Genomic DNA, 10,517 nt, shown 5'->3' with positions numbered 1-10,517 from the left:
CTGGCCTTGAAGACTGCCAGGAATGGGGAATCCTCAGCTTTGGGGAATCCTCAGCTAATGGGCAAACTCTTCCAGTGCCTCACCAGCTTCACAGTAAAGAATTTCTTCCTAATACCTAACCTAAACTACTCTCAGTTTGAAGCCGTTTCCCCTTTGTCCTGTCACTACATGATCTTATAAATGGACTCTGCATCTTTCTTGTGGGCTCCCTTCAGAAGAGGCTTCTGGAAGATCCCTTGTCTTCTACAGAGTGAACAAACCCAGTTTTTTCAGGTTTTTCTTGTAGTAGAGGAGCTCAATTCCTGTAATTAGATTGGTGGCCCTTCTCTGGGCTTGCCCTAACAGGTCAAATGTTCTTCCTGTGCTGGGGACCCCAGACCTGGATTCATTTCTCATAAGACGTATGACCAAGGTGCTGGAAAACTGGTTTTGCCACCTACATCCCTTCAGCCCCTTTTCTCAGTTCCAATTACTTAAAAAACATCCTACTTGTTGTTTGTTTTCCTGACATATTTTGTCTTATTCCACTCACTTCGAAGTTCTAACACTTCTAGAAAATCAATTTCAGAAATTCATCTGACTTCATTTATACCGGGCTGAAACTATGCAGGATTTGAAGCATGCAGTGCTGGCATGCTGCATGAGCTGGAGCCCTCCTAGAGTGCTTGCTCTGTTCCCACACTGCTATTCAAAATGATGTTAGTGTCACTTGAATAACCTATGTTCCCATATTTTAAGAGATGGTATTGTTATGTGTGAATCACAGGGCAGAATTACATGTAACACTTCCAGGGTTCTACTCTGTTACATTGAGAATGAAGCTTAGAGGTGTGGGTCTCACGCAGGAATAGCACTGTACCTTAATGCTTGTTTAGTTCTTGTGAAAACTGCATTTGAGTCTGGCAACATGAGAGACCACTGTCTGCTGCAGCCTGAGCTGGGACAGCAACTTGCACGATAATGTATTGATATAGCTATGAAGAATATGCTTATTTTACAGCAACAATGACTGAATTATACTACTGTGGCAAAATAATTCTGATTATTTTGAAAGACTTTTTTCTTTTTCAGTTTTTATGGCAGGCAGTCTTTGTCTTCTGAAGACCTCATCTCCCTAATGCCAGAGAAGTTTTTCTCCTTTCTCTCTTTAATTTTCCTGGTCCTTGACATAGTTTGGTAATTTCCCTTCAACAGCACTCTTGCATCTCTTAACAGTTCAGGAGATCAGACATTACAAAAATCGTGTTCTGAGAAACACAGTGTGTATCACATGCCAAACTCTTGTGGATGTTTCAGGTTACTCACTTTTGAATCTGTCTGATGAAGTTAATCTGGAGGAGGGCCTGGACAGGCAGTGATGAGATGTTTGGATTCAGTTTCAGCACAAACCATCAAATAACATTTCTTATGCCAGTAAAAGGAAACCAACCTGAGGAGCCTTCTGGTAAAGACTTCCTTCCTTTGGGGAATTTATAGAAAGAAAACAAAATAAACCTAGACTTTTATTTAAAAATAACTTTTGGTTCTCTCACAGACACAACTAAAAACAGCCTTGACCAGGTAGGAAACACCTGCTTTTTAGTATAATCTCTAATTTTAAATCTATCATTAAGGTGTGTGGCTAGCAGAGTATAAAATCCACTTTAAGCTCCACAATAAACATTACGAAGGATTTACATCATTAGATATTACAGAACTAAGATAACATGATGGTGCAAAAGTCTTACAGCTATCAAAGACAGCTAATAAGTTGTCCTGTGCTCTGCCATTTAAACACATACTATTTGAGCTGGTGTCATCCCACACTGATTTAAGGAAGGTGGGAGAGGGGGCTAGCTGCACAGTACACTGTATTCAGTTTGGGATGGGATTTTTCAAAACATTCATGGGTAATTGATCCTAAATTCTTTTTGACCAGAAGCTTTCCTTTTTCTTGGACTGCAAGGCAGTATTGGATACCTAAATATGTAAGTTGCCTTCCGCCCCAGCTTTAGGATTTTAGCTATGGTAATCCTTAAGACAGAAGGCAAAAGGTGGATTTGCAAAACTTATTCTGCCCTCAAAATGAATGGTGCTACACATACTTTAAATGCCATGACAGCTCTCATTTGGATCAGCACTACCCATAAATTTGCTTTCTAATAAATATCTACAAAGATGGAAAAAAATTGCAATCCTGTGCCGTAAGAGAGAGTGTTTGCATTTACACAGGTATGTTTTGTGCTCTGACTAGTAGCATAAACATCTTTTCTGGCTAAAAATTTTCATGCTTGGTTTGGGTTCCAAAAGAAGAGATGGAGATGGAAAGAAGAAACTTAACGTTATGTGAATTCCGGGAAAAGATTTTACATCTATACAGAGGTAGCTGTCAGTAAATATAGCTATATGAAAGATGACAAAACACATAATATGAAAAACAGAATTAAAAAAAAAAAACAACAAATAGAACCATGAAAGAGGTAAAATTTATAGTCTTTGCTCATAATTTTCAAATATGAGTTGGTTACCAAAATGCATATGCCCTGTGAGTGGGCAAGTAAAGTTCCTCTTGAACAACTTTTAAGACTGTGAATGATACTGCAAACACATAGAAAATATTTTCTTTTCTTGCAACCAAGAAATAAATGCCCATAATCAGTAAATAAACTGGTTTACTTTTATGTGGCATATGTGTATCAATTAATGATAATAATTATTGTGTTGGTTTTTACTTCAGTACTGCCATTAAGTATCTGCTTGGCTATTTAGCTTTCATAGAAGCTTCTGAATGTTTCCTTGCAATACAGGCTATTTCCTTTGGACAGATCGCTACTTACCGTGCTGGCTTTTAACCTGCAGTACCAGGAGCAGCCAAACGAGGCTGTGGTTTGTGAATCATACCTCTATCTTTGCCTTCAGCATTGCTTGAATAAGAATATGGAAAATCTGTTTCCCTAAGAACTAGAGGCGTCTGTGGAATCTAAAGTAGTGTGTTGCCTTGATTTTCATGTCAATGAAATAATTCTTCCCTCTAGAAATGCATTCATCTTCTGTGCATGCTTTGTGGGAAGATTAGGAATACTTTCTTGCTTCTTCTCCTGGAAGGTATTTATGAAGATGTTTCTCAAAACTAGTTGGATTTGAACATGTGATGGGGAGAAATGTCATTATGCCTTCTCAGGCCTCTTCTTCTGGTCTCTTTGAGTTGGAATTTCTATTCTGTTGTAAACAATGAAAGTATCTCCTTTCCTCCTCCTTTCTGCCTGCCCTCCATCCCAGCCAGGCAGGAAATCGGGTTTGCTCCTCCTCTGGGGACACTGTATGGTTTTGTGTGGCTTACATAGGAGATCTTTCTCTGATAACCAGACGAGTCTTCTGTGGAGATAAATCCCATGCTCGCAGCACCTTTGTTATTGATCAGTGGGGCACACTCGCTGCCAGCAGCTGGTTGCAGGAAGTACTTTGGCCTGTTATCCTGTGTGGATAGGTAATATTTGAGTTAGTTGAGAACAAATAAAACTGATAGCTGGAAGTCACAAAAAGAAAACTTGTTTTTGCTAACCGGCTAGCATTTGCAGGGATTTGGCAGTGTGATTGCCAGCTGCTACAGCTCGCGACTGAGGTCACCTTCTCTTTGTATATAAACATTAGTCATTTACTAAAGAATGTAAAAAACAGGTGTTCGGTGTTCACTGGTAATGTGTTCTTTCAAAGGGATGCTGTAAGATAGCACCTGACATAGAACAATTCCTTGTATGCCTGTTATTATTAACATAAACACACTTGTACTGTTACTTAGACAGTGCCATTGGTATGCATAGTACAGAAAAGATAAACAAAATGACAGATGCATAAGCCAGATGAAATTACAATTAAAGTAATGACAGAAAAAAATGAAGGAAGTGTGGCAGGAAAACATGAAAGAACATAGAAATCATTGCAAGCTATGGTCTTTTTTTTTTTTCTTTTTTTTTTTAACATTGTTGTTTTTAAAGAGGCAGTTCTGCATTTCTTGGCCAGCCGGGAATAGGCGACTGAAGCTGCAAACTGTTATCTGTATGGATTCTGAAATGCAGAAGTACTTTTTCCCTTTTTCCACATGATGAGAGAAGATACTGAAGACTAAGAAATTTGCAGGAAAAAAGGGAATTAAGCTGTAATCTGAAGCCGTTCCCTCTGGAACAATTTTAAATTTAACCTTCCTATCAGCTTTTAAACTTAACCTTCCTATAATCTGTAAAACATAGGAGGACTTCTGATGCTACAACCCTGTCTACACTCAAATCTACATTTAGGTTTACCTGACAGGAACAGATTTCATTAGATCACTTCAAACTCATAGGTAGAGAAGTCCAAAATGAAATTAAGAAAGCATTAAAATAAAATGCATCTAAACATGAATGTATTAATAAAAGGTATCCATTCTTCTATGGTAGACTTTACATTTCTCTAAAATCACAGTGATTTTTACATTTTGCTGCTTTGGCAGAGCACAGACTTACTAGAGGAAAGTCAGGCCTCCCTGCTTTCATTTCATGGACCCACTGAGAATGAGATTCACCATCCAGTGCTGCCCCACCTCTTGTAGCTCTCACACCCAAAATGGATTTTGGTTCCCCACCTCAGCAGTGGGACACAAGGTAAAGGGAAGGGGGAGGGAATGTGTCAGCAGGGAGTGTTGCCTTTCTGCATGGTGTGGGTAAGAGGCTCTAGCCAGAGGGTGCTTTATTCAGTATGGCATCACTGGACCTGCAGCTGATCCTCTTCCCTTTAGTTAGGATTTAACAGCTGTGACTGAGGAGTGATTGGTTCAAGTCACATCTTCACATGATGTGAGACATGGATGTTCCATGTATGTTGACTATACCCTAACAAAGGACAGTCCTGTCTAATGTTAATTCCAATGGGATTAAGTGATTTATGGCACCATTGCAAAACACAGTATAGCTCCAAACTGAAGACACTGGACTTTTAATCCCCCATGTAAAGAGGGGATGCTAAAAATGAGAATGAAAAAACTGTGGTTTCTATTTATTCTAATTATGTTCTCGTATTTAAGAATGGTAGGAGCCTGTTTTGCTGAAGAAGAAACTTGAAAGGCCAAGAAAGACATATAAGATGTGGTACAGTATTAGCCAGTATTACACACAGTCAGCACACTCTCAGTCTAACTGCAGTCTGACTTTGTGGAGGTATTAGCAAATTGTGTTTCAAAGATTAGTGGGGTAGCTTTGAAGATGTTACTGAAGCACTCCTCCACTTCAAGACAAGTTACACTGGAATGATACACATTCAGAAAAAGCAATGATGCCAATGCAAAGTAATCTCAATTTTCATTCAGGTATGATGTTCACAACTACATTTTTTAAATATAGGAGACAGACAGCTACCAAAGAGTTGCAAATTTTTAAAAAGTTAAGTTCTTCCAAAAGAGTGTGTAACAGCGGGGTTAAGCAGAGAAGCAGCACCCTAGGAGAGCTAAAGCATTTTTCTGCACTTGTGACAGCATCATTTTCTTTTGTCACAAACTGTCATAGCCTCCCAGCCAAAATTGTTGGAATTTTTTCCATTGTGCATGAAGCATTTTTACACAATAATTCCATCTATTCTTAGTAAGATGTTCTTTAGTGTGAATTCTATCTATTGTTAGAAAGTGTTACTGAGAAAATATGATTCTAATCTTGTGACTTTTTGCCATGATATCAAGAGAGTTACTGCCAAATATGCATTCATATCTTTTTTTAATAAAAAAAAGTTACAGAATCTATTAATAGAGTAGTAATAAATAAAGATGTTGCTAGGGGGCAGGATTATATCTCATTTTACTTCTAGTAAAATGGTACTCCCAAAGGGTCATGGTATTAGGAAAATTAGCTGCTGTTAACCTAGTTCATCTACAGACTCTCTCATAGGAAAAAAAAACATGCTGGAATAACCACTGTGGAAAGAAAAATGCCATTTATAAGTTTTTCCAGCCAAAAGAAAAAAAATGCTTTTATTTCAGCCCTAAAGCATACACTGACCTCTGCTTCAAGAGACATCTTTTGTACACTGCAGTCCTGTGACTTCATCATAATGTTGACTACCACAGTGAAGAAAGAAACCACAGTCAGGAAAGTCACAACAGAAAAGAGAACAACATCTGAAGTAGTCCTTGCTCATTTCCTAGATTTTCCTTTATTCTCACAGCAGAACATAGGACATCCTAAACACGCTGACCAAAACTTCAGCAGAGCTAGGTTTTATAGAAAGTGCATACTAATAATGTATGTCAGGTGAATGGCAACAGGAAGATCCAATGGACTGCCATAGCTTTCATGCACATGATTATAATGTTCTGAATAGCATTGTAAATTAATGCTTTCTTTTTTGATTTCATTTTCCTTTTTCCCCTCCTCTGTGACCTCTCTGTTGTCTTATCAGTTCTGATGATGAAATTAAAAAAGCATAATGTATAATCGTCAATTCAGGCATAGATTAAAATTATGCCTCACCAGACTTAAAACACATCATATACACTATTCCATTTTGAGTTTTTTATGATTTGGTTTGGTTAGGTTTTTTTGTTGATTTAATTCCAGGAAACATTTAATGGCCTACAGATTTGTTTTCTCCCAGTCATGTCAGTTATTGGCAGAAGTGGTTTCTGAGACCTACAAGCCAAGCAATCATTTAGCAGGCATCTTTAGGACAGCCAGGCATGGAAGATGGGCATGGCAGCCTCCCTTCCATCATTCCACTGGATGTCTTCAGGATGCCGGCAACTGTTAAAAGGGAAAAGAAGCAGTCCCTCAATTTTCCCCCATGGAAATTTCCCTCTGGCAATCTCAGTGTGAAGGTTCTCAATTTGTGAAGGAAACACATGCAGCCCTTAGACCTGCAGCCTGTTGTCAGTGCCATTGCTCAGTACCGTGCTGGTCATACAGGAAGCCTCTTCAGCTGCATACTCAGTGTCATTTTAAACCTTTCAACTTTGATTTTCATTGGACTTTGCATTTTTCCCATCTGCGTCCCAAAACCTGGAAGTGTTTAGTGCTTGAGGCAAGACACTGCTAAGAGAAAGTCTGGTGATTAAATCAGCTGCTTCCTGTCCCAGAGAACTGGATTGCAGCCCTGTCGTTGCCACAAAATTCTTCATTCTTTGTGATGATGGACACATTTATAACAGATATGTGGCAACAGTAATTTATAACAGAGAAACACTCTCATATATATGAGAATATACCCAAAACCCAAAGGGTTAGGTATCTTAATTATCTGCTTAGGCAGTTCATGGTGTATAACTCAGTTATAAAAATCCAGAGCTTCCAAAGCAAGAGTAGAGTCAATAGAGAGGAAAATACATTGACTTTGCTGGAGGAGCACAGAAAATAAGTTCCTTCTATTTGGAATCAGACCAAATCTGCAGAGTAATATTTGCATGATACAAGGAGAAACAGCACAGCTCTCTCCAGCATCAAACTCTTTGTAGGGTGCTGACTTTGACATAAGGATTTTTCTGTGCTAATGAGGCATTGAATAAAAAACCAGATTTTTAAACTTGTGCCAGATTGCTGTGTTTAGTGACAAAAGCTCATTGCTGGACAGTGGTCTTAATTCAATATTGTGAGCTCAGCAGATGCTTTTCTTAGGCTATATTATTGCTATACCACACATATAGCAATATGGTTTTTACAATAGGCATTACAAAAGCTTGCTGCTTTTCCTATTATAAAGGTAAAATAAAGAAAAAGAACCTTTATTTTACAAATCTTTCAAAGGGCTTAAAAATCTTAGATTTTTAAAACTAATTACAGGTTTTTAAACACTGGGAAAAAATTTCAAAGCAGCCTATATGATGATTTAAACTTGGCTTAATATTATATGTGATCCAGTGAAAATATTAATGCACCTATATTTAAAAATGTAATCCCTGGGGATCAGTTTAAATTTAAACATTCATGTGAATTTGACAATAACTTGAGGATATGTGAACTTCGACAGGTCTCAGAGCACACTGAAGTCTGAGCAGGTAATTTGTCTAGATAGTTGTGGTGAGGAGATACTCAAGGATGATATAAGACAATAAAAATTTCAAAGGATAATCATCCAAGTAATTTTGTTTATTTTTATTTTGCTGGTTTTAACCTTCAGTCAAAGGTTGGACTTGATGATCTTGGAGTCTTTTCCAACATTAATGATCCCATGAAATTAAAAAGATTAGAAATTCTTTGCACACATATCCTACATCTAGCAATGATCTGTTACACTGCTACAAAATATCACCTTGATTTCTGCATGGGCTCTTGGCTTAAAAGAAAAATATACATCCAAATGGGTTGGCAGTGCTGCCCAGAAAAAATTAAAATTAAAACAACAAAAAAACTAAACTAAAAAAAAAATCCCTGAAAAAATATTGATGACTGCTATATAAGATGAAGAGCTTTCTTGTTATGAATGTAATGGTACTATAACTTTAATATAATAGTACTATGTTTGTATTTTCTGATCTGGGCCTACTGGGGAATTCTGTAAGGAATTCTGCTTTTCAGAACTTATCCTTTGGAGGTTCTGATACTCAGCACTTCTATGCATATCCACAGCACATGAAAAATAGATTGAAGGACAAAATTAACCATTAAATTGCATTTTTGCCCTTATTTCAGATAGGACAGACTAGTGGGGACTATTATCCAACCCTGTTTTCTAATTTGTTAGTCAACCATCATGGTGAATGAGGGGCAGTGATTACTTCAGTCCAATTTGCAAGAAATAAAGATTTCTTCCTCCATAAGGTTGGGAGTATCACAAAACCACATCATAGTGAGGATGGGTGGGAGATATGATGCATCTCCATGGAGAAGACAGAAAATCATTGCAGTTTCCTTTAGTACAACAGGTAGGAGGCATCAAACTGTTAACAGCACAAAGGTTCAAAAGATACTTCTCCAAGGGAATAGATAAAGATATCTGCCATATATATTGTGGATGCTAAAATGATTTGGTGAATTTAATAAAGAAAGTCTGTTGGAAACTGTTGAATATGGGGATACTGGCTCTGGGCAAGAACATCCTGAGCTGGAATTTGCTGAAGATTGGAAGACAGTTCTTGAAAATGTCACTGTAGGTCTGATTTGTCCTTAAACTCCTCTGAGCAGCTGGGACTGGCCACTGTTAGAAATACAGTAGTGGGCTGGATGGCCTTTGGTTTGACTTGCTAGAATATATTTATGTTTATATGTGTGTGTGTGTATTTATGTTTCCAGTATCCAAATCACAACACACATTGCCAATGATACTTGTCTTGCTGAACTGGAATGTGTACTTCCTGAAACACATGGGAGCTGGCATGTTTCTTTTAGATGGGGGGGAAAAAAGGGTGTTGCTGGGGGCTTGTTTTGTGTTGTTTTTTGCTCCTAAGAGTAGGCAGTGCCACAAGACACCTTTTGATGAAAATGAAAGGTGAACTGCAATAATGTGATTGTGTAAAATAAAATTGGACATATTCTGCACAGCAAACATCTTATGTTGGAATAAATGTTTCTCTGGTGACGTCAATGTGAGAACAAGCACACCAGTGTTGTTGAAGTAATTGGGAGTCACTGAGCAAACGTGCTCGGGAATCCTGCATTAAGTCTATATATGGTAATTTATCTAGAATGTTCTCTATTTCTGTTTTGTAAAAGCTTTATGTGGGGCAGTGACTACATTTACCATCTTTAAAACTGACACAAGATGCACACCAGTCTTCAGGCCTTCCCCCGAACACCCTGCCCAAGGGGTGGGCAGCACCAGCAGTCAGGAAGACACCCCCTTGTCATGGGGTGGCACAGCACCACACTGGCTCCAAGGTCAGGAGGCAAAAAAAACATCTCTTAGAGCTAGAATGCAGTGGGCTGTGGCCACTGGGTGTATAAAATGCTGATATGAGAGGTTTCATTGTTAAATCTAACAGGACAAGTAACTCTCCCTTACTTTAAGTATAAAGAGAAACGAAATTCTATAAAATAGCTTCTTTTCCTCCAAGTTTAATCTATCATTTGAAAGAAAATCAAGCTAACTTCAACAAATTTTTGTAGAGAAGTTGCTTCTAGCAACTTATGATTATACAATTAACGCAAAATTGTCATTGCAGTCACTGAAGTTAGTATACAGTACAGTAAGACTTAAACTGTAATCTCAGTTAGTTGAAATATATTTTTCTATGCTGGAGTTCACAATTGTCTCTGCTAACATTTCGACAGCTCCTCCCTAGCACCCACCATCGTGTGCTCCAGCTTTTTGAGTACTCTAGGGTAGCTCCACCCTCTCTTTCACCATCCCTTTTTATTTTGGGCACATGACGAGTCTGAGTTCAGCCTTAATCTGTTTCTTCACGTTAATTTTTAAATAAAGATTAACAGCAGCATGAACAGTGAAGCAAAACAAATAATAATGTGCCAGTGTACAATCATATTGCAAATGGTTTGAACCATTAAAATATTCCAGGTCCCCTGTGGCCAATTCCAAAGACCTGGATGGAGGAGGAAAAAAACAATTGCATTCTACCAGGAGAAGCT

This window comes from Parus major, chromosome 1, assembly GCF_001522545.3.
Source record: "Parus major isolate Abel chromosome 1, Parus_major1.1, whole genome shotgun sequence".
In the NCBI taxonomy this organism is placed as follows: domain Eukaryota; kingdom Metazoa; phylum Chordata; class Aves; order Passeriformes; family Paridae; genus Parus; species Parus major.
This window is presented reverse-complemented; position numbering follows the sequence as displayed.